This window comes from Rousettus aegyptiacus, unplaced genomic scaffold (genome assembly GCF_014176215.1).
Source record: "Rousettus aegyptiacus isolate mRouAeg1 unplaced genomic scaffold, mRouAeg1.p scaffold_m13_p_3, whole genome shotgun sequence".
NCBI classification, from domain to species: Eukaryota; Metazoa; Chordata; class Mammalia; order Chiroptera; family Pteropodidae; genus Rousettus; species Rousettus aegyptiacus.
In genome coordinates this window covers 14,930,455-14,953,295 of record NW_023416306.1, presented here as the reverse complement: position 1 = coordinate 14,953,295, position 22,841 = coordinate 14,930,455, and the positions used below count along the sequence as shown (strand labels likewise).

General features: G+C 45.5%; 1 protein-coding gene across 12 annotated transcripts in view; it reads right to left on the bottom strand.

Moving 5' to 3' along the window:
* The window catches only part of ASTN2 (astrotactin 2), a 900,155-nt gene that overhangs the window by 64,741 nt on the left and 812,573 nt on the right, over window positions 1–22,841 (bottom strand). The gene's annotated exons all lie outside the window — the stretch shown is intronic.

Below are 22,841 nucleotides of genomic sequence, written 5' to 3'. Positions count from 1 at the left end.
CCTACGATCGGAACCCTGAGCTCTTAGATGTGGCGGTCGCATTCTGCACTACTAAACCTATGCATTCCCAGGAGGGAGCTCAGCCAAGGGCAGGGCAGAGAGGGGTTAGAGAGAGGACAGAGAAGGTCAGAAGAGAGAGAGACCAGGCTGGGCTGCTGGGGTCTCAGGAGACACCTCATTTCACTTTAAGTATAAGAGAAGAATAACTAGTGTTTATTAAGCACTTAATCATGTCTGATGTTTATAGTAATCCTTGCTATCACAAATAATAATAATAATAAGAATTAATTATTATATAATTATTACATAATTATTTATAATTGTAATAATATATTATATTATAATATATATTATATGTCATATTATATATCATGTTATTAATATATTAATAATAATAATATATTATTATTACTACTATTATAACATTTACAGTCTGTTAGGTACCATGCCTGGTATTTCATGGACTTTATCTCATTTTAGCTTTACAAGAATTCTAAGAGGTATTTCCCCACATTACAGATAAAGATATCAAGGCTCATAGCAGTACAGTAATTTGCCCAAGGCCATACAAAACATTGTGTAGCTGAGATTTGAGATTTTTATGAGGAAAGGGTAGAGGTCAGAGAGAGGTACCCTCCCATCCTCTGAAGATGATTAAAATGCTTTCCATATTCACTACTGACTCTCCTAGCACGTTGGATCCTACTTTGTACATGAGGCATCAGTACCCAGCAAGGACAAGTGATTTGACTCAAGTCACATCGCAGGAAGCACCAGCCGAGGCTGCAAGCAGCTCTCTGACTTCTCATTCTGTGTTTCCCGGTGTCTCGCGGTCTATTCATTCCTTTAATCGCTTCGAGGCTGTTGATGAATGGAGCCATCTGGACGATGGAGTCTCTGCTCTGGGGACACCGTGGTGGCTCTGGCCCAGCCCTAACCCGACACCTAGCTTGCTTCCCTGTTTCCATCTCTCCCTCTCTGGTCACCCGATGGATGCAAACAAATATGGATAGTTATCAAAATTTGGAAGAAGAAAAAAAAAAAAAAAGGCAAGGGAACACCAAGGAATTTGCCGCAACGGCAAAGCACCATCTTGGGGCTTCCTGCCTTCACAGTCCTTGGTGTAAACGGGAATGAGCGCTCTCACTCTGATGGAAGGTTTCAAGCATTTAACGAGACACACATTGTCTGGCCCAATGCTTGCCCTCCATGCATGAAACATGTTGGTTCCAGTGTGCAAAGAAGTAAGTACCAGCCGGAGGTGCCCGTGCTGGGTGAGAACGTCACAGAGTGCATGGCATTTCACACCCATCCACTGCTTACCATGGTCTCTAAGACCCAAGTGATCCGGGGCCCCCTATCACTGCAGCTGGGGCCCCTTCCGGTCTCCTCGATGGCTGCACTTCAGAGACTCTGAAGTCAGGTCATCAGGGAGGCATCCTCTGACCACCGTAACTAAGATGACATCCCCTGGCCTCTATCCATATACCCACTTTTTTCTTCCTTTCCGGCTCCTTTATGGTTTGACTTCCTATTGCACCTCTACCATTTTATGACCATCCCTCCACTGGAACGGCAGCTCCGTGACAGGAGGCGTTTTGTTTTGTTCACTGCTGTATCTTCAGCTTCTAGAATAGTGTTTGGTGCACAGTAGGTGCTCAGTAAGAGTGTACTGAATGAATTGAAGGACTTAACTCATAGCTCCTCACAAAACACCAGGAGGCGAGCCAGGTTGGCATTCTGGTTCCCATTTTATACGTGAATCAACTGACGCCTGGGGAGGTAGAGAAACAGCTCCGGAGCCCTTCAGCTGGTAAGTGACCGAGGTGGGACTGGCGAGCTGAGCTTTCAGACTCAAATTCAAAGTTCATTCTGTGCCACCAACTTGTATTTCCAATTCTCACTCCTCTTCACTTCCAAGTACACACAGGGGAGTGGGTGTCATTGGGACTCTGTTGTTTAGGTGAGGCGCCACAGGAGATGGAGGTGTTAGAAGCAATTTCCTGTGTGTTCTCCACCCAGACACGAGCTTGCCAGGGCCGTCCTATAGAGAGACCGGAGCACTGGTCCTTGGCCGCAAGCAGGCAGGCAGCAGAGCACCCATGCTCCAGACCAGCTCTCGGCAGCCAGAAGGAGGAAGGAACTGGTATCAAGTTGGGAGAAGGTGGGGAGAGGGTAAGAGGGAATGGCAGTAGCCATCTCTAGGCTCCAGACAGTCAGGCAGGAGGAGTCCAATTACCCTTTCAGAATAATTTCCGCTCTATAAAGAGGTGATGACTTACTTCATTGCCTCGAGGTTTCCACTTGCCTCCTGGGGACAGCCAAGTCCCGCAGGGGAGAGAGGGACTCAGTGATTCTTAGATTCTCTGGAGAGGAAAGGAACCTGGGATTGAACTTGGGCTGCGCTCTGACTCCTTTTATGACTCACCTGCCTTCTCTGGATGCCCGTTCTCTCATCTATTAAAAGAACTGTTGGGCCTAGAGGAACCCTGGGGATACATCTGGGGAGATGGCACCGGGAAAAACACAGCCCACGGCATGTGCACATGCTAGAAGCCAGGTACTGTGCTTGGTGCATGATCTCTTTAACCCTCACGGAAACGCACGGAGTTGAAATTACTATGTTCACTTTGCACTTGAAGAAATGGAGGTGCAAGGTCAATGATCATGTCTTAACTAACACAGATGGTGAATAATAGTGTTGGGATCAGAACCAAGAGCAATCCAGGCATTTAATAATTTGTCTCCCTCAAATGCAGAGTTGGAGTATTGTCACCTGACATCCTCAGAGGCAGAGCCAGGGCCCTTCGAAACCATTGAAGTGAATCTCCTCTCCACCCCCCCTTCCCCCCCCCCCGCCCCCAACAGAGAAACAAGCACAGAAAGAAAAGTAACTTGTCTGAGGTCACACAGAAGGACCAAAGCAGAGTCTGTAATTAGAACCAAGCCAGACTTTTCTACTGAACTAAAATGCTAATGAATGTGTCAAAGGTGTCTGCATTCCATCATTACTGGCCAGGAGAGAAGAGGGTGAGCAGCCTGCTGGTCTGAAACACAAAAGTTCTGAGGAAAACCTCCCCACCTGGACCACAACTTTCCCAGGACCTAGCACAGTTCTGGCTCTAGTGTCAATTTAAGATATTTTAGAATGGATGAATGTACACGTGAGTGAATAAACTCCTGGGCCAGAATCCTTCCTCTCTTACTATTCTTGGCGTCTCCCCAAGCAGTATTTTTGTTCACACTTATCTAACTGTCTGATAGTTCTGTCTTTCTGCAAACTCGGTCTTCAGGAATCTGTGTAAGGCTCATGCCGGTCACCTCCCCATTCCCGTTTCCCGTTCCACCTCAGCTCACGGGTACCTCACTGGTGTATAAACCTGGGCCAGTTTCACAGCCTTCCTGAGCCTCAGTTTTTCACGTACACAAGAACGATGGTAGCAGAGGCTCCAGAGAGCTGCAGCGAGGATCCCCGATGTTCGGTGAGTTCGGGGAGGCAGGCATTACACACTCATATGAGGTGGCCATAGTGTCATGGTCATCATCTTCATCGTCTCACCTAGTTCTCCAGCCTGCAGGAGTCTCAGCATCCTCCACTCTCTCTTCCAGAATGTCAACTTCCTTTCTGTGTGTTCTTACAACAGGACCCATCAACTGCCAGCAAGGTAGGGGTAGGGGTGTGTGTGTGTGTGTGTGTGTGTGTGTGTGCACTAATGACCCCCCCACTGGGAAGCCCTGATCCATGCAGGCATCACCGACAGCCTTGCCCACATGCATGGCACTTTACAGTTTGCAGGGAACTTTCCTTTTCTTTCTTCTTTTGATCCTTAGAGCAACACTCCTGAGCAGATGATCTTACTCTCACTTTATAGATGAGTAAAGCTGAGGATCAGAAAGAGGAGTCAACCGGCCCCAGCGATACGTGAGAAGATGCAGGATTATTGTGAAGTATCTGGGATCGAGACCCAGCTCTGCTAACTTCCTGTCAAGGGACCGTTCTTCAGCATCTCCATTCACAAGATAAGGGAATGACTGGAGAGTAAAGAAGGAAGTGCTTCCAAAGAAGGAAGCTCTGGGAAGAAAACCAAGGCTGGGACGTGAAGTGAGGAAGAGGCAGTTTGGGAGACCTGGGCAGGACAGTGTCAAGAAGGTCCCCAGGGGCCGCCTTCGGGGCAGTGGGAGCATGAAGCTCCACGACCACGGTACCCCTTCCATCCCACACCTCTCTTTTACTTTCGAATTTTTAAACAAATTTCCTAGTAAGCTGACTTTTTAAGTGGTTCCCATTTGGATATCAAAATGAATCTTGCATTTCCCTTTTATTTTCTGGTGACAGAACCCAGATTTTGATTAGGGGCCAACGCCTCCGAAAAAAACAAAGGCTACGTCATAAGACGACAGTGTTTGGCAAAGGAATGGCTGCCTTCATGGGGGCATGTGAGGGGAAGAGAAAGGTTTCCTCCCCTTCTGAAAATGGAAACACAGAAAGGGAGCCCGTTTCCTCTCTTGAGCACGTCTGAATGTACGGCATAGCAGGAGCCCTGCAGTCATCTCGTGTTCAGCACTAGGCTGCCATCTTGCTACTGACCTGAGGAAGGAACCGGCTCCACGGCGGGAGCAGAAACAAGGGCACTACCTGGAACCAGAGCTGGATCACCGACGTGCCCCATTCGGAGCCACCCTACATCTGGGCTTCCGGGAACACAAGAAAATAATTTCCTTATTGTTTAAATTGATTTGGCTTGAAGTTACTATTACTTGCAGCCGCCTTCCTGGTGGCTTCGTGCAGCCTGCTTTGTGACCCAGTGCAGTTCTCACTGACGGCACTACGACCTACTGGGCTGGGTAGTCAGAAGTTATTAGTCAGCAATAGTAAAGACACAAAATTTAAGAAGGTTTGGCTTTTTAGATATTCTAAATCAACGGTCCTCAAATTTTCTCATGCATCAAAATCACCTAGTGGGAGGTTCTTGTTAAAACACAGATGGCTGCGCCTCACACCCAGAGTTCCTAATTCATTAAAGTCTGTGGTGGGGCTTGAGAATTTAGTTTCCAACCAGTTTCCAGATATTCATGCTGCTGCTAGTCTGAGGACCACATGTTGAGAACAAGGGATTTAGATGATTTTATAACAATGCCCCTCACACTTATTTGCGTATAAATGTGTTTTGGGGGAGCAGGAGAAAAAGGAAGTAGAACTATAGCTGGTAGTCGTGCACCTAGAAGTGTCCAGGTGAGTGTGTCTTGCACTGACTTCAACCTTCGTGTGTGTCATGCGGAAATGAGGTTGAGATCCGAGGCTCCAGATGTGTATTCCCTTCGGACTTGGAGAGCCTGGGATGAAGGCACAATGGCGGGGCGATAAAACAGAACAAGGCGCATCACTAATATGTGGGGTATAAACCTGAAAGCAACAAACGAACAGGACAAACAGAGGCTCATGGACATGAACTACAGACTAGTGGTTACCAGGGGGCAGGGCGGGAGGGAGGAGGAGGGAGGTAGATGGAGTAAAAGAAGTCAAATACGTAAATATGTGGTGACATTAAAGAGTTAACAAATAAATAAATAAATTAATTAATTTAAAAAATAAAACAGAACGAGGCTCCCATCTCCATCCTCTGCCTGGAGGCAGAAGCTAATACATCTGTGAGGTCAAAAAGGTACTAACTACTGTCATTATCAATGCCACCCAAGTCATCGCTTAGACCTTATGAACCCCTTTCACATCTGTCACATCTATCACCTCATTTGATCTCCCTAACGACATCTTGTGAAAGGTCATTATGATTCTAAATAGGATGAAGAGGAAGCAGAGAAGAAAAAAAGGAGGTGCACAGGAAGGGGGACGGGAGAGGAGAGGACGCCTCCCTTTGTACAGATGTGGAAACTGAGGCTGATGACACGTCCCTGTCACAGAGCAGGTAAGTGCCTGAGCTAAGAATCAAACCCAGGTCTGTCTGCCATTAAATTCTGTATTCTCTCTAGCAAACCATGGTATTTTGGGTGTGTTGGTAGAGGTGTTAAACATGCATAAGAAAAAGCAAATTCAGGAATTCCAGGAAATCTTACTTTCCAAAAGAAGGCTTGCTTCAGAGAGACACCAGTGTTTTGAGACGGCATGGTATAGAGAAGAGAGCACAGTGAACTCAGGCGGGTTATTACACAGAAAGATCCAAATAGTCCTTAGCCCAAGGACTAAGGCCCTATATACTAGCAGGCTCTTGTGATTTTGAGGATAACGATTCTTCAGGGAGGGTCTAAGAATGAACGTACGGGAGGCAGGGGCAAGGGGGAGGTTCAGATGGGAAGGCTGGCAGTTTGGGCTCTGGTAGGTAGGGCTACTTCCTGCTGAACCAGGCCTTTGACGCCAACTTCAAATATTATTTACTAAAATCATGATTTGCTAAACCAAGCAGTTCACGGGCCTTACTTCGCAAATTATTACTTTGCTATTTCAAAAGCTTCCCATAACGAGAACCAGCCCTCCACGAGGCAGGCAGAGTCCGAGGAAAGCGGTCTCAGGGGCAGCGGATACATGGAATACATTTTTTTTTGGCCAGCGCTAGCTGGGTTTTTAGCAAGGAAAGAAAAGCCAAAATGTTTTGAAAAAAAATTACAAAGCTTAGACACTTAGAGATTTGGACTACGGTCTGGTTCACTCTAAAACTTTAACCAGTATGGACGCTGCATCTCAGTTTCACTGATGAAATATTTCTAACACGGGTTGGACACCACCAGCTTCCCAGATTCCTGGTGGGAGAAAGAGTGAGGCTCCTATTTTTGAGTGACTTCTGCGAATGTCTGCATTCTTCGCCGGAGTCGGAAAAATGTCTTTTTATTTGGTAATCGTCTTGCCTAGTGGGTGTTACATGCAACGTAAGTAACTAAGTTGACTGGAAGGCAACGGCCTTGCTGAAACACAGTGCTTTACTATTTGAGCCATAGATCTTAACCACCATGGGTAAAAATGTTTCCATGGGAAAATGTGGTCAGAGTTCCCTTCCGTGCTGAGGTGCCAGAAACACCTTTCCCTGGCAGTCTTTCACGGATCTCTGTGAGGCAGCATGGTGTCATGGAAAGAGCTCTATGTTTAGAGCATGATGACATGAGTTCCAGCCCCAGATTTCCTGCTGTATGAGTTGAATGCCCTTGGACTCTCTGAGGCTCAGTGTCTTTATCTGCCAAGCAAGCACGAAAACTCCTACTTCTTTGGGGTTTTCTGAGCTTAAAGGAAAAGAACATTGACGGAATCACTTTGAAAACTGGAAAGCCCCTGTACGATTTTGAAGAACTGTTAGTTACTCTTCGATCTGCATGAAAGTGGGCATTCACGTCTCAGGGGCTCCACGGCCAAGGTCCCAGGCCTCTCTGTGGAAATGAGCCTGCTTCTGTCTCTACGCTGCCCAGGTGCCTCTGCTCCAAAAGCTTCAGTTTCCAAACTGCATGAGCTCCAACGTGAAGAAAACTGAGAGAGAGCCATGACTGCAACACACGCGGATAATACGTGGCGTAGGCCACGCTCCTGCTTGGGGCCCTCCTGACGGAGGGCAGGGTGGAGGTGGAAGGGGATAACACAGGAGGAAGTGGCTCCCCAGGTCGGTGCGTGGTATTTCCTTCCTCCACCCTTGTCCAGCCTGGGAGCCTCAATACCACAGATGGTTTCTGCCCTCTATGGCCGGTGTGACACGTTCAATAATTAAGCATCTGATTAAAACCCATAGCCAAGCTATTCACCTCATCTCTACCACCGGCCCTTGGAGTTGAGTGCTGATGTTCGCCCAGGGCAGTGAGCGCTGTCGATTTTATTAAAGCAAACTACTTGCATTCGACAGCAGGGGCAAAAGAAGTACTGAGAATACCAAAGTGCCCAGGGAGCCTTCTCGCTCCTTTATCCTGCTTAGGGTGCCAGATGTAAACGAAGCTCTTCCCATACTGTTCCCCTGCTGAAAAGTCCTTAGTTATTCACCGTGGGCCTTAGGGAAAAGGTCAAAGCTCTTTAGCATCACCTCGAACAATGCGGGCCAAACTGGTACTGCAGCCCCTCTGTCCACAAACCATCATTTTCGGATTCACTCCCAAACAGAGCTCCCGATTTCACACCTCCCTGCTCTTGCTTGAGCTGTTCCCTCTAGTTGGTAGAGAACCCCCCACCCTTACCCCGGGCCCTTCACCAGCACAGTCCCTGCTACTGAAATCCTACTCATGTCCAAGGCCCAGCTCAAACCCACCTGCTCTAGGAGGCCCCTCTTGAGCCAGCCAAACCCCGCCACTGCCCTCTCCTCCCCATTCCTTCCGCTCTACTCCGCAGCTGACCTCTATTATCTGGGGCTAATTCCATTCACACAGAGGACATGACGTCGGAAGGCTCAGGTTTGCACACACGCTCCAGTATCTCACACGTGCACGCATGCCACGTCATGGAGAACTCTGTAACATGGGGTTAATCATTACACCTGCCTTATGAGGTTCGTGTGAGTAACAAATGTGGCGAAAGATATGAAGGTAAAATTCAAGTTTGGAAACATGATGTTATTTGTCAACGTGAGTTTTTAGTAAGCTTCCCTAGCTAGGTTTTTAATTTTCTGGTGAGCCCAGTCTGATATCTGAACTCCAGGTGTTCAGATCCAATTCTGACCCAGCACAAGTGATTAGAAAATGTCTGAAAATGCATAAATTAAAAAAAATAATGGATGAGTTAAACAAGATTTAGGAAACAGGAAAAAGACTCCTTTTGGCATGAGAATGACCTCTTCCCCATCAACTCGATTAGCATTCTCCTGATGTTCCTTTTCATAATGGTTCCTTTCACAGAACCTATCAAAATGTGAATTGTCTATGTACGTATGTTGGTTTAACATCTCTCAGCTGCATTTGACAAGCCACCACCATTGAGTACCTGGCACCTAGGGACAGTACATGGCATACGACAGCCACTAAATATGACATAAATTAATGCACGGATATTTTTATTTTATTCATAAAACCAGAAACTCATGCCCGGATTAACGATGACGTCAAAGTATAGTCTATTGTTCAACGACTATTTTTTAACGTATGCAGAGACACCTTCTTGCCCTATCCCGCCCCGGAGTCCGGGTTAGGGGCACAGACTTCGTTCCCGTTGCTTCCTCCTCTTGCCCCCATGAAAACACTTATCGTGCCGTATTACATCTGTCCGTGTCAGCGTCCGCTCGCCGAGTCTCCAGAGCAGGACCACCTTCCATTTATCTTTATGCCCTAAAAGCACAGCCCCGGGTGCTGAAGTGGGGGTACAGCACAGTCGTGAGGCTCTCTTCGACTTGCGGCTCAGGGTCCCTCTGCTTGCTCGTAGGTGCTTTTATCATTTATCTGGCCTCTTCCCCCCCCCCCCCCCAAAATTTCTTCATGTTTACATAATGGTGAAACAAACAGAAACTGAAATTTTGGTTTCACAAATTTACATTGGTAATTTCACATCCATGTGACAGTTCTACGATATTTCCGACAATTGCCGTTTTTCTCTCTGCGTGGGACCTGTGCACAGCACATGACATGGACTGGCACATGTACTGGTCTGTGTGGTGGCGACACGGGGGGCTGCAGATACACAGGGAAGCCCTGTAGGGATGAATAACTAAACTTTGATGAAAACCGCGCTTCAGTTCCCAAAGCCCAGGAAACCCAGCGGAAGCTCAGAGAAAAGTTTCAAAGACAGCTCGAGCTTTGGAAAGAGAGTGCACAGCAAATGGGTAAAACTGGAGAACTCCACTGACTATCGCAGAATCAGCACTGTGGCAACTGCCACACGGAAACAGGGTACTAGCACAGAACTGAAAAATCAGGCTGCGGTCGTAGGTACCGAGGGGTGGAGGGAAGGACCCAAGCCGGGGAAAGCCTGAGCCAGGGCAGTTGGGGTCCGGAGAAGTAACATCTGCAAACAAAAGGCACTCTCATGTGGGATTTCACAGACGTCACAACAACCCTTCTAGGCTGCTATCATTTCACAGAGGATGGAACTGAGGCTCAGGGGCTTAATAAGATGCCCACGGTCACACTGCTTCTGTGTGGCCATGTCGGGACTGGAAGCCAGCTCTGTATGCTTCAAATTCACTATTGATTGACCTCACTCTACAACAGTGAGTCCTGGTTGCTGCTTTGGCTGCTTCTGGCTGATCTGGCTGAATGAGCTGGAGCTGTGATTCTCAGTCCTGGATTAGCTTCTCAGAAAAAGAAAGGGAGAAAAGAGGGAAGGAGGAAAGGAGAGAGGAAAAAGAGATGAAGGGAAGAGAGGAAGGAAAGAAAGAAGGAAGGAGGGATAAAGGGAAGGAAGGAAAGGAAGTGAAAGATAAGAAGAGAAAGGGAGAAAGAACGTTTTTTTCTGCCAGACTCACCGGAAAAGAATTTTCAGGGTTGTGACCTGTGACTTCATATTTTAAAACACTCTCCAGGTGATTACTGTGCCCAAGGGCAGAGAACCACGAATCTGGAGAGGACTTCTGCTCTGGCTCTGGGGTTTTACATGTGACTTCACATGTGTGTGTGTCCCGGGTCTCTGTTTGCTGGTGCTCAGCATGAACTCTCTTTATACCGATCTAAGGAAAAGTACTAAGCTAAAGACATATCCTGTGCTTTGTTAATTCTAAAATACAAAACTTTCAATATATGTGACATCGAGACGTACTCTCTAAGTGATGATGACTTAGGAACAGTTTCCATCAGTCAGGCGGCAGACGTCACCACATGCACCTATGTGAACTTGGCTGTCGGGCCTGGTGGGTCAACTGGATACAGACGGCCCTCGCTGTTTCAGGCCACAAGCTACTAACTGTGGAAGGAACACGCGTCCCGACTGTTGTCTGACAGCCTTTGTTGACAACTGCTGCCAAGATCAGAGAAGGATCAGCAGTAAAATTTGAAGGAAAATCCCAGAGATAATAATAGACTCTTCGTTAAAAAAAAAAATAAAACAAAAACGCAGTAATAAAAACGAGAGATGTCCTGACACATGCTACAACATGGATGAACCTTGAAATACTAAGTGAAAAAAGCAGACTACAAAAGTCCATATATTCTAAGATTTCATTTTTATGACATATCCAGAATAGGCAAATCCACAGAGACAGAAAGTAGATTAGTGGTCGTTGAGGACTGGGGACCTAAGAGGAATAAGGGAGTGAGGGCTGATGGGTGTGACGTTTATTTTGAGGGTGTTGGAAATGTCCTCAAAGTGATTGTGGTGAAACTTGCAACTCTGTGAATGTACTAAAAACTACTAAATTGTATACTTTAAAGAGGCAAATTGTATGGTATACAAATTATACCTCAATAAAGCTGTTTTTTAAAAAAAAAACTATGAGGGGAAAGTAGAAAGACAGCGTAACCAACCCTTTGGCTGGCAAAGAGGAGGATGGCATACAGAAAAACCCAGAATTCAATGATCCTGAGTCAAAAAATGATTTTTTAAAAAGCGGGAGCTAAATGCGAAGAAGATTTATTGATATCTGAACATCATTTTACTTTTATACTATAAGAGTGATGTATTATAAAAATATAATCAGCTTAAATTGAGTTCTTTCAATACGTCTAAAAATTTAATTGATAAGAAAGTGCTGGGTTATAGTTCGGTTGGCAGCATTTTCTTTTCTTTCTTAATAGCGCCTAAAATAAAGTGGCTCTTAAAACCAGTGGCCTCTCTATGTGATGAAATATAGTATTTCAGTCTCTGCTACTTGAGGCAGGATTTTCCAGTCAATGACTAGCTGTGAAATATTCCTTACTTTCCTCATTCCCAAGCTTTCATACCTCTGTAATAGATTTATTTCTAAGGATCCTCTTGGCTCTCAGATGTTCTAGTCCTAATTAAATTTCTATTCATGTCTGGTGGGAAATTCACCATCTATTAGATCCTGCACCAGATCACAGGTTTGAAAAAATAAGAAGAGGAAAATAACACATCTGTCCAAATTTATCTCCTACTGAAATTAATATGCTGGAAGAGAATGATAAAATGATTTCTTATACCTTTCCCTTGATTATCTGTAGAGCTTCATTGCTTAATCCTCTCTGAATCTCAGATCCCCAGAGACCTGAGGGTGAATGGGATAACATGTAAGAGGGGAAACTCTGGCCCTGTGGTCAAACTACCCCAGTCAGCTGCTTGGTCAACAGCTTCAGCCCCTGGATGAGTTCTCCTTGGGGTCTGATTGTCCAGCTGGTAGGTATCTTCCTGATGACCTGTGTGCAGGGCCCCATCCAGGTCTTCTAAAGCATTAACCTCAGAGGGAACTCACTGAGTGATAGAGCTTTCAAAAAGAAAGGAAACACAATGGAAGAAGAGGCTGCTTGTAAACTCCATCAGAGGAGACATCATTTTTTAGTAGGTTCCAAAATTCCTTTTAGTTACCAGACCTTGTAAAAGAATATTTTTGTCTAAAATGCAAAGGCCTGTGTTTATTTTATCAGTCTTCAAAGTAAGTGAGAAACTAGAAATGTCTAAATGTTCAACACTGGAGAAATATTAAATAAAATCTGGACTATAACACACTATACAGACACTAAAATGTCCGCAAAATGTTTTTGATACTATAAGAAGAGATTTGGATTTCACCATCTAATAAAAAAGCAGAAAAATTAAAAAGAATATTATGTTCTTAATTATATCACTTATATGCATTGCCTGAGAAGAAAATATGCCCCAAATTCTGATATCTCAGGCTGGTATAGTTTTGACTAATTTGTCCGTTCTTCATTCCCATTCTATAATAATGTGCAATACCCTTTTCCATCATTAAAATTCATCTACTGCATATAATTTTAAACATTTTCTATTATAAAAAGTAAAATGCTTATTATAGAAAATTTGGGAAAAAAGAAGAAAATATAAATCTGCCAGACTCAACATAAAGTAAACAACTTGTAACACAGTAACATTTTAGTATATACTCTCATAGTCATTGTTGCTTGAATAAATACCCAACGCACGCACACACACACACTCTATCTATCCATCCATCCATCCATCCATCCATCCATCTATCTATAGCAATAAGTGCCACTGTGAGGTCCATCCATCCTAAAACTCTGCTTTCTAAGAACAGGTCCCAACATACAAAGCACTGGGTTGTTTCAGCCACGGTTTTCCTAGGTAACTAACTCTAACCCTTTAATCATAGCTGAGTAGACCAAGAAACTTGACCCAAAGTAGCTCAATTGGATTTTTCTCCCAGGAATGAAAGCTGGCAATACCAAGATACTTAGGAAGAAAGGCACCTACCTGGCTGAGACATTGGCCTAGGGCGGCGCCTCTATTCCATAAGCAGAAGCAAAAGGTGATGGGCCTCTGAAAGATGGAGAGAATGACACCTGTGCTTCCTAATAACTCCCTATTTCCTGTGTCTTCTTGATGAACAGATTTGCCCTGTGGCTCTTAGGAAAGACACCCGCACCCCTATAGACAGAAGTGCTTTAATTCTGATGTCCCTTATACTATTTTGTAACTGGCTCTCTTCGATGATAATATACAATTATTTTCTTTTGTTTCCTTTAAAGTTACATTGTCATGAACATCCTTACATATAATTGTTTTATGAACACTTTTCCCTAAATAAGTTGTCTTTTGATAGCATATTTATCATTTTCCTTTATGAAAGTTTTATTAGTTTACATTAAAATAAACTCTAATAGAGTCTAATACACATTATATGTTTTTTTTTTAAAGTGGAAAGGTGACATAAACATTTATAAGATATTCTAAGATCCATTTTCTATAAGGTGGCCTAATAAATCCCATCATTTCAATTCAATAAGTTGTTTTAAAATCAGCTCAATAGAAGTTAACGTGTTTATTACTTTTGCTCAAAGGTCATTGCAAGGGTGTCTGAAAATATGTAAGTTCACTGTTAACTTTAAAAATAACTTAATATGAACAAAGCCAAGTTATAGATTCTGGGAAAAACATAACATTTTAGAGTTATTAAAGACCATCGTCAGTCCCATTCATCAGTATTGTTTTAAGAGTATTATTTTTTGGAATAACCTTGATGTTCATCTTTTGAATCATCCAGCCAAAAAATATTCTATAGTATCTGTGTTGGGAGGTGATGTAGTTTTTTTTGGAGCTATTCTAAATTGAATATTAGCTCAACTAAATATGCATCCTAAGGACCATCCAGCAAGTTTTCTGATGCATAGGGAAGATGTGAAGCAAATGAGGGGAGTTCCTTATGCTCATGGGTTTCGGGCTTATAGCATAAACAAAGACAGATCTACTCTCTTGACGATTATGACATAGTTTTAAAACAGATTATCATAAAGAGAAAAGAAGCTGACACGAACATAGGAGTGTTAAAATTTCTTCAAGATCCTGAAGTGGGTTTGGTAGTTCTATTTTTAATTTTTTGAGGAACCTCCCTTCTGTTTTCTGTAGTGGCTGTACCATTTTATTTTATGTTATTGTGGCTGTACCATTTTACATCACCACCAACAGTGTACAAAGGTTCCAATTTCCTCACATTCTGGCCAAAACTCACTGTCTTTTGTTCTTTTGATAATAGCCATTCTAATAGGTGTGAGGTGATATTATATTGTAGTTTTGATTCACAACAGCCAATGTTGAAACAACCTAAATGTCCATCACTCGATGAATGAAGAAAGAAAATGTGGACTGTATATACAAAAAGACATTATTCAGTCTTAAAAGAGATGGAAATTCTGCAATGTGACAATACAGATGAACTTTGAGTATATCATGTAAGGGAAACAAGCCAGTCACAGAAGGACAATACTGCATGATTCCACTTACAATAAGTATTTAAAACAGTCAAAGTCATAGAATCAGAAAGTAGAATGGTGGTTTCCAGTTGTTGGGGGGAATTGGGAGTCGCTAATCGTCAGGCCTAAAGTTTCAATTTAGCAAAATGGATAAGCTCTACTGAGCTGCTATACAACAACGTAACTATAGTTGACAATACTGTATCGTACACTTCAAAATTTTGCTAACAGGGTAGAGCTCATGTTAAGTGTTCTTACCACAATAAGATTAAAAAATAAAGCTAAAAACTGCATTAAAAAAACAGAAGCTTGGCAAGGTAGAATAACATACTGCTATGCCATATGCTGTGTTACTTAGCTGAACGAGTGATCTCTTTCAATTCATGTTCCCTTAAGACGAGTCTTTATTTTCCTCATCCCCCCTTGCAGTGGCCTCTCTTGAAAAATTCTCATCCACAGATGGTCAACATTATGATGGAATTTTGTTTTTCTCTCATGTGAATTTGGAGCTCATAGAAGCCTCCCAGCTCCTTGCTGGGACCTGCTGACGAACTCGCTGGCCTCGAACTATCTGTGACGTAAAGATGATGCTTCTGAGGTTCCTCTTGGTACGTTCTGCTGGGCCTCGGGGCCCAGTGGACAAGCACTGATGAGGACTCGGAGGTTATATTTTGTCACAGCCCCTCACAAAGCCAACGTGACCTGCAGTGTGCGACTGAGCCCTCTGTGGCTGTTTCCCCCATTAGAACGTGACAGGGAGAACGGAGAATAGGTTAGCAACATCACTTTCCCTGTGGAAGCATGTGAGAAAGAGCCGCAAAAAACCTGTGCGTAAGCTGAGGGGGCTGCACTCAAAACACTCCGACGGCACTTTAAGGCTGACTGTCTCGCACTCTGTGATGAATCAACCCTGGAACTTAGGCTGAGGAGGTCACAGTGAAGAACACACAGTGTCTGGGGAGAAGAGACACTTCTGCATGTAAAAACGAACACTCCTAAATAGTGAAAGGAAGGAGATGGGGGGCAACCCAGAAGCCCTCCATGTATAATCGAGTGACTCGCCTTATGACAGTATTCTTTGCCCGCACACACACACACACACACACACACACACACACACACGCACACACGCACACACTAAAAAGTGTCATTGACAAAGGACACAAGTACCTCAGCCATGGAAGTGGGAGGTCTTTCCCTAAAATGGTCCACATTTTATTTGTCCATTTTTATGGATGATTTGCTGTATTTACATATCCCAGAAATAAAGGAAAGGCTGACTTAGGCTCCTGTATTTACATAGATTTCGTGTGCTTTTGGCATAAAATCTACCACATTTCTGACAGTTACACATTTTCGGTCCTGGGTCGTTTACTTGATTACTTTATAGGAGCATCAGAAGTTTGCCTTGGAACTCTGTAAGGGCACACAGATCTTATACTTCTCATGCCAAAGGTCACACTTTAGATTAGGTACTGGGGGCCAGGCCTCTAGACCACAGGCACAAACACAACAGCAATTTTCCAGGAGCCAAATCAGTGGGAAACACTGCAAAGAAGATGAAGCCGAGAGACATTTTTGTGGCTGTCTTAAGGACATAAAAAGTCAGGAAGCATAAAAAGGCCACAGGGGGCTTCCCCCATCTCTTTTTCGGTGTAGAAACATTCTGCCTAGCCTGTTTTGGAACCTGAGCCAGAAGACCCTTGGTGGGACTGCCAGTGGCCTCGTCCTGGCCGAGCTGTCGGCTCCCTGTATGCCTGAGCAAACATGGACCGGCCCCGCTCCTCTGCAGCCTGTGGGACAGTTCCTTCCAGCTTCCCAGCGATGTTCTTGGATTGCTCCAACAGCTCCTGGCCCAGAGCTGAGCCAAGCTCCCAGATGTGCCAACTCACAGCCAGGGATGCCAGACCTGGCACAGGGGGCCGCCTGACTGGGGCCATGGGCTATCCTCAAGGAAACAGAGATCCTGAAAGGGCCTGGAGTTTGGGTCCCTTGCTAGGGCTACATGCCAATGAGTTTCTGTAACGTTCACACACGTCCCTGCTGAAGGGCCCTAAAGATTTATATAGAAAGTGCTACTACCCGAATTGGAGAATCGACTGCGAATTGGAGTCTTCGCACATACTCCATCATTCTCTATGCTCAGTGCCTAATTTGGGATTAGGTACTGGGGGCCAGGCCTCTAGACCACATCTCGATTCCTTCTGATGACCTTAAATCATGTTTCACACATTTCGAAGCAGTAGAATCTACCTTTCCTAAATAACCGACACATACATCCTATATAAAAACAGACGGGAATGGGTAGCCAATGAGCACCCACTACCTGCCCACCCCCAGCTACTCCATCGCACAGCCTGCTGTCTCCTGAGTCTAGTCACAGATCCCCAAGCTCTGAGAAACGCATTTGAAAATCATGGCTTAAAGATTTTTATAAACAACTCAAATCTTTTTTAAAATGCAATTTTAAAATAACTAATTTTTAGGAGGGGGGAAAAAAAAAAGCAAATGCACATGTAGTCCTGTCAGGATGCATTCAACAAACATTTTCAGAATCTAGGGTACGAGCCAGGCACTGTGCCAGGCAGTGGGGATGAAGAGATAAACAAGACACAACCCCAAACTGGAAACTCCACATACACTCCACCACTCTACATTCAGCACCTAGTTAGGGATTTCTCAGCAACACACCTTGTTGCTGAGTGGCCTTAAAAAAGCCACTCGTACCTCTGAGTCCCTGCTGTCCTGCGTCCTCGTGAAGTGAAATGTGCTCCCAATGTGAGAGATCATGATTTCTGTCACCTGGAACCTTTAAGATAATTTGAGCCCCAGAGTGGGTTATCGGACTCAGCTTCTGCTCTCTTGGCTTCCAGCTGAGCCGTGTCTCAGAGTCCCCGAGCGCAGAGTGTGGGGAGGAGACACGGATGAGAATAACTTGGGAAAAGCAGGGATGGTGATGATGCCTGAGTGTTCCGACCCAGCGGGGAAGAGCTGAAGACGCTGAGTCTCAGAGGATGATGGGAAAGGACTGGCGGCATAGGGTGCCCAGGGCCCAGCGCAAGTGACACCGTCAAATACACCAGTCTGACAGACAGCGAGTCCCCACTGCAGACAGCAGTCCCCTCTACTTTCCGAATGCTTTACGATTTGCAAAGCGTTTTCACTGGAAGTATCGTATTTGATCCTCTTAGCAAGGATTTGAGTGCGTAGAGGGGACACAGTCACCATTTCGGAGATGGAGAACTTGAGTCTCAGAGGTGTAAGCTGACTTGCCCAAGGCCAGACGACTGACAAGAAGCAAAGCTTAGGCAACTCAACAAGTCAGGAGTCCCGAGCTACGCACTCTGTTCTAGTTACGTAGTTTATTGAATTTGAGAGAGGCATGGATTTGAGCTTCCATTTGGGAGTTAAAGATGGATTCTGAGATGATTAACGATGACTCCGAGAGAATTAAAGAAGAAAAGGAATTGACATTCATTAAGTATATACCAACATACCAAAATGAAGCACAAATATTGCCTTTTAAAACTACAATAGAGTAGGGAAGATGGACTATCAAGAGGTAAGTATTATCTCATGTAATGAATCTTATACCAGAGACACGTACAGGCACTTGTTGAATTACAGCAACCAGGTGATAGGTGTGTTATATTCTCAACTTTCAGATAAAGAAACTGAGGTTCATAGAGGCTAAGTCACCAGTACTCAGTCCATGCAACCACTACATGGAGAAGCAGGAGTTGAACTCCAGTCACTCTAGCTCGGAAGCCCTTGCTCTTTGAACTTCACCCAGCTGTCCTTAGCTTCAGTGAGAACATCTGCAGGCATGCTGGCTGGAGAGGGTAGGAATAATATTATTTCATTCAGGTTTTACTAATGTGGTGCCATGATATTTATCAAGAGGCTTTCATCAGAGAGATGTGAAGTGTTTTATAAACAAGTTCTTATTATTGCCTCTCTCCCCTTCTCCTCCTCTACCTGAGTCCTTGGGAACCAAAGAGGTTGCCAGGGATGGCCAAGGTCACAAGTGTGGACAGGTGTATGTGTGATGGTGGTTCCCTGTGTGTAGACACAGCTGTGTTTGGCAATAACAGCAATAATCTCTTACTTTGAATATCTCTCTGGTGTTTACTAACCTCTTTCGTGTCCAACTTTCATTCGATCCATACAACAGTCATGTGAAATAAGCAGAACGAGCATCAACTTATGGAGGAGAAAACTGAGGACCAGAGAGGTCAATTAACTTGCCTAAAGACACATGGACTGTCCTTGGAGGAGGAGAGATTGAAACCCAGGTCTGTTGTTTCACGTGAAAGCAGTGTTACACAGCGGCTACGAGGCTGAGCTTTGGACCAGGCGAACCCTAGCTTGAGTTCTGTGGGTGTGCACCTTCAGAGCTATACACCTGGAACAATGGACTTCATCCCTCCAATCCAGTTTCTTCAACTATGAAGCGGGCAAACTAATCATCCTGACCCCAGTGAGTTGTGAAGAATCCAATCCACATGAGAACCATACCTAAAGTACAAAAAAAACTTACCATAATGCCTGGCACGTACGGAGCTCTCAACAGATAGCAGCTATAACAAAGATCCCAACAAATATCTCCTCCCACTATAACCACTGTCTGAGAGGAAGGTGTGGAGCTTGCATCTACCTGAGATTGTCTGCCTGAAGGCAGGTCGAGGTAAGGGGTTCACCTGCAGCTGCCACCCAAGCTCATGTTCCAAGCCCACATTCCTTCCCCCTCAGGCCTCAGCCCCTGTGTGGGGTACATTCGCAGGCAGCCAGCTGGCAGCTCCTGAAGGCATGCACTCCCCAGCTCACCCCCAAAGTGGCCCTGCCCACCTGTCTCTAATCCTCCCCATCTGGCAGCCCCACTTTGCCTGGGAGAAGAGCGGCAATCCTGCGTCCTCAGGTGCTCTCCTCCTAGCTCCCCCACGGTGGGATACAGCCAAAGAAAACCAAAGCACTCTGTTTGTTTTCTAAGCTGGAGCCAGAAGCGATTCCCGTAAGGCACGCCTGGCTTAATGGAGCTGTGTCTGGGCCTTGCCTCGAAGCCAGGTCCTGGCAGAGTCGGAGGCTGCTCTCCTGCCTGGCCTCACTGCAGGCGGAGGCATTCGCTTAATGGCGGGACGCTTGGTTCTGCTTCTGTCTGCACCAACTCATCAGGTGATCCTGGACACGTCCCTTTCCCCATTCTGGGCCCTGGTTCCCTCACCTTTAACAAAAAGCAGCTGCCTCCTCTTCCTCTTCCTCCTCCTCCTCCTCCTCCTCCTCCTCCTCCTCCTCCTCCTCCTCTTCCTCCTTCTCCTCCTTTTTATAACTAAGGCAGCTTCTTCTAAATCAGTAATTCTCCATCCTGGCTGCACAAGAGAATCACCTGGAGAACTTTTAAAAAATGAACTCTGCTCAAAGGGGTCTGGGCAACAGTAGTTTTTTTGCAGCTCAACAGGCATCCAGGGTCTAAATCTATGGCCCTAAGTGAATTCTGAGAGCCTCATGAACTCAGTCATCTAATGAGTCTATGAAAGAGGTAAAGGAGTAGAAGCAGAGAATTCTAGAAGGAGAAACCCCGATGGTTCTCTGTCTTTAAACCACTACCTAATCAAACTGCCTCACTGGACAGATAGGCAAATTGAGGTCCAGAGAGAAGGGGTGAGTCTAAAGCTTTCCGGTGACTCACTGGTAGCCTGGTCTAAACCTAGGTCTTCTGAGTCACATTACAAAATTCAATGTAGATAGTAAAAGGATTAAAAGGAAGGAGAGGAAGAAGCTCGAAGTAAAGAGAGAAAGCAAGGCAGAGAAGGACATATTTAAAAAAGAGGAAGGAAGTCAAAAAAGAGAAAGGGAAGTAAGGGGAGATGAGGAGGGACACATGGAGGAGGAAGCAACAGAGAGAGAAGAGCCACGGCAAGGGCACGAGCCACTCGGATAGTTCCCGGTGACTCAGGGCGGCTCCGAGCCACTGCTGGCTGTACAGCGCGAATTCAGCAAACGCGACCTGGGAAGGGCTCCCAACCCAGTTGGGGCCCCAGGCCCGGGCTGGAGCCTGTGTGGGGGCGGTCTGACTCACAGCTGCTGCCTCCTCTCCCCACTTCCAGCTTCTTGCTCAATCCAAGCAACAAGCAGGATAGATGCTCCTTTGCAAGGTGATCCCAGCAGAGACAGACCTACAGCCCTTACAGAAGGATTCTGGATAAAGAGAAGAGATGGGGCAGAAGACCCTGTGCGCCTGCCATGCTTAACAGCTGGGCGACTCTGAAAGAGGCCTGTCCCTTCCTGCCTCCGGGCCCCTCTTTGATGCCACTTCCCTGGACTGTTGTTCCCCACTGACCCCCTATCTAGCATGGGATGGGAGGCCTCTCACTTCTGCTCTTCTAATAGCTCCTTATTCTCTATTCCTCTCCATGCTTTCCACACCACCTGTAAGACAATTTACTTCTCCAAATGTGAATGGAAGTCTCCTGCCGCCACACCTTTGCTTATAATGTGTTCACTCTCTTATCCTACTGAACCCCCAGGCATCCTCTAAAGTCCCACTTAAAATCTCATGCCAAATGTCCCTGTGTTAATCTCACTCCTTCCAAATGGCCCTCTCAGACCTCCACAGTCAAATCATTCTTTTCACCTTCTATAATTCTGTATCAAATGTCCTGTTCTTCCTCTGCAATACTTAGCGCCCTGGGCTTTTCTATCAGACCACAGCACTGAAAGTTCCTGAGGGACTAGATTTATATCCATATAATAATGTCTTTGGGCATGAGCCACAGATTCTAGACAGAACCGAGTTTTGGTCTAGGCCCTACCACCTGCCGGCACATGCTACAAGGCTCAGCACCCCCATCTGCAAAATAAGGATGTCAATTCTCACTTCCCAAGAATGAGCCCTGCGAGGCTGCAGCTACGAGCATGCTGTTATGCGTTTTCACTGATGAAGAAACCGAGGTTGGCAGATCTGAAGCAGCTTCATACTCAAAATCTCTCATTCCTTCTCTTAAAGCCCTTTGAGATAGTCAGGAGTCTCTGGCCCTAAAATTGGAGAAAGACCATACCTGATCTCAGATAGCTTGGGCCAAGGCCAAGGTAGACTAGAACTTGGACCCTCCTGACATCTAAGGTACTTGGTCTTGTTCTAAGGCTCTCCTGCCTGCAGGAGGAGAAGCAGGCTTGGCTGCACTGTGAGCAGATGTCAGTCTTTGGGTACAATGGGACCCAACTGTGTGCCTGAGGGAAATGGAACATATTCAGGGAACCCCTGCCTGCTCTGCCTTTCACAGGAAGCCAGGATGTGGAGAGAAGAAGGGGGCATTCTAAGGCCCTGTAGCACCCTTTGGGAAATATCTATTTGAGTTCATCACCCCAAGCTGATTCTCAGTCATGGTGACTCTCAAACGTTAATAGACATGAAATCACTTGGAGAGCAAGTTAAAAAAAAAAAAAAGAAAGGAAGGAAGAAAAAGATTCCCAGAAATTCTGATTCAGTAGCTTTGAGGTTAACCCAGAAATGCACATTATTAAAATGTTCTCTCTGGTGATCGTGATATAAATGAACCACACATTGCAAAATGATTTAGCCACTTCTCTGATTTAAATCATCTCTCTCTCTCCCAGCCAAGCCTGGCCCTCCCTCAGAATTATCTTTTACTGAGAACCTCGAGTAGATCAACGTATACGGCCCCTTCCGTTTCTTCCACCATCACTCATCATTGCCTCCTGTCCTGCTTCATGTGGAAGGACGGGGGGACGAGAAGGCAACAGCATCCTCCACCTCTGCAAGGCCGGCACCTGGGAGACGAGAAGGCAACAGCATCCTCCACCTCTGCAAGGCCAGCACCTGGGGGACGAGAAGGCAACAGCATCCTCCACCTCTGCAAGGCCAGCACCTGCCCAGGGAGCCAGGTCCTTGAAGCCCCTCTCTTGACTCTTTGAGGACTTAGTTCCATCAGTTCCTAGATTTCCTTTCCTCCAGGATGGCTTCTTCTCCACCAGTCCTTTCCATTTGGGGGACTGGCCCCCTAAATCCACAGTCAGTGGTCCTGGTCTACCCTCAGTCTATATCCACTCTGTCCATTCAGTCTTCTCTTCTA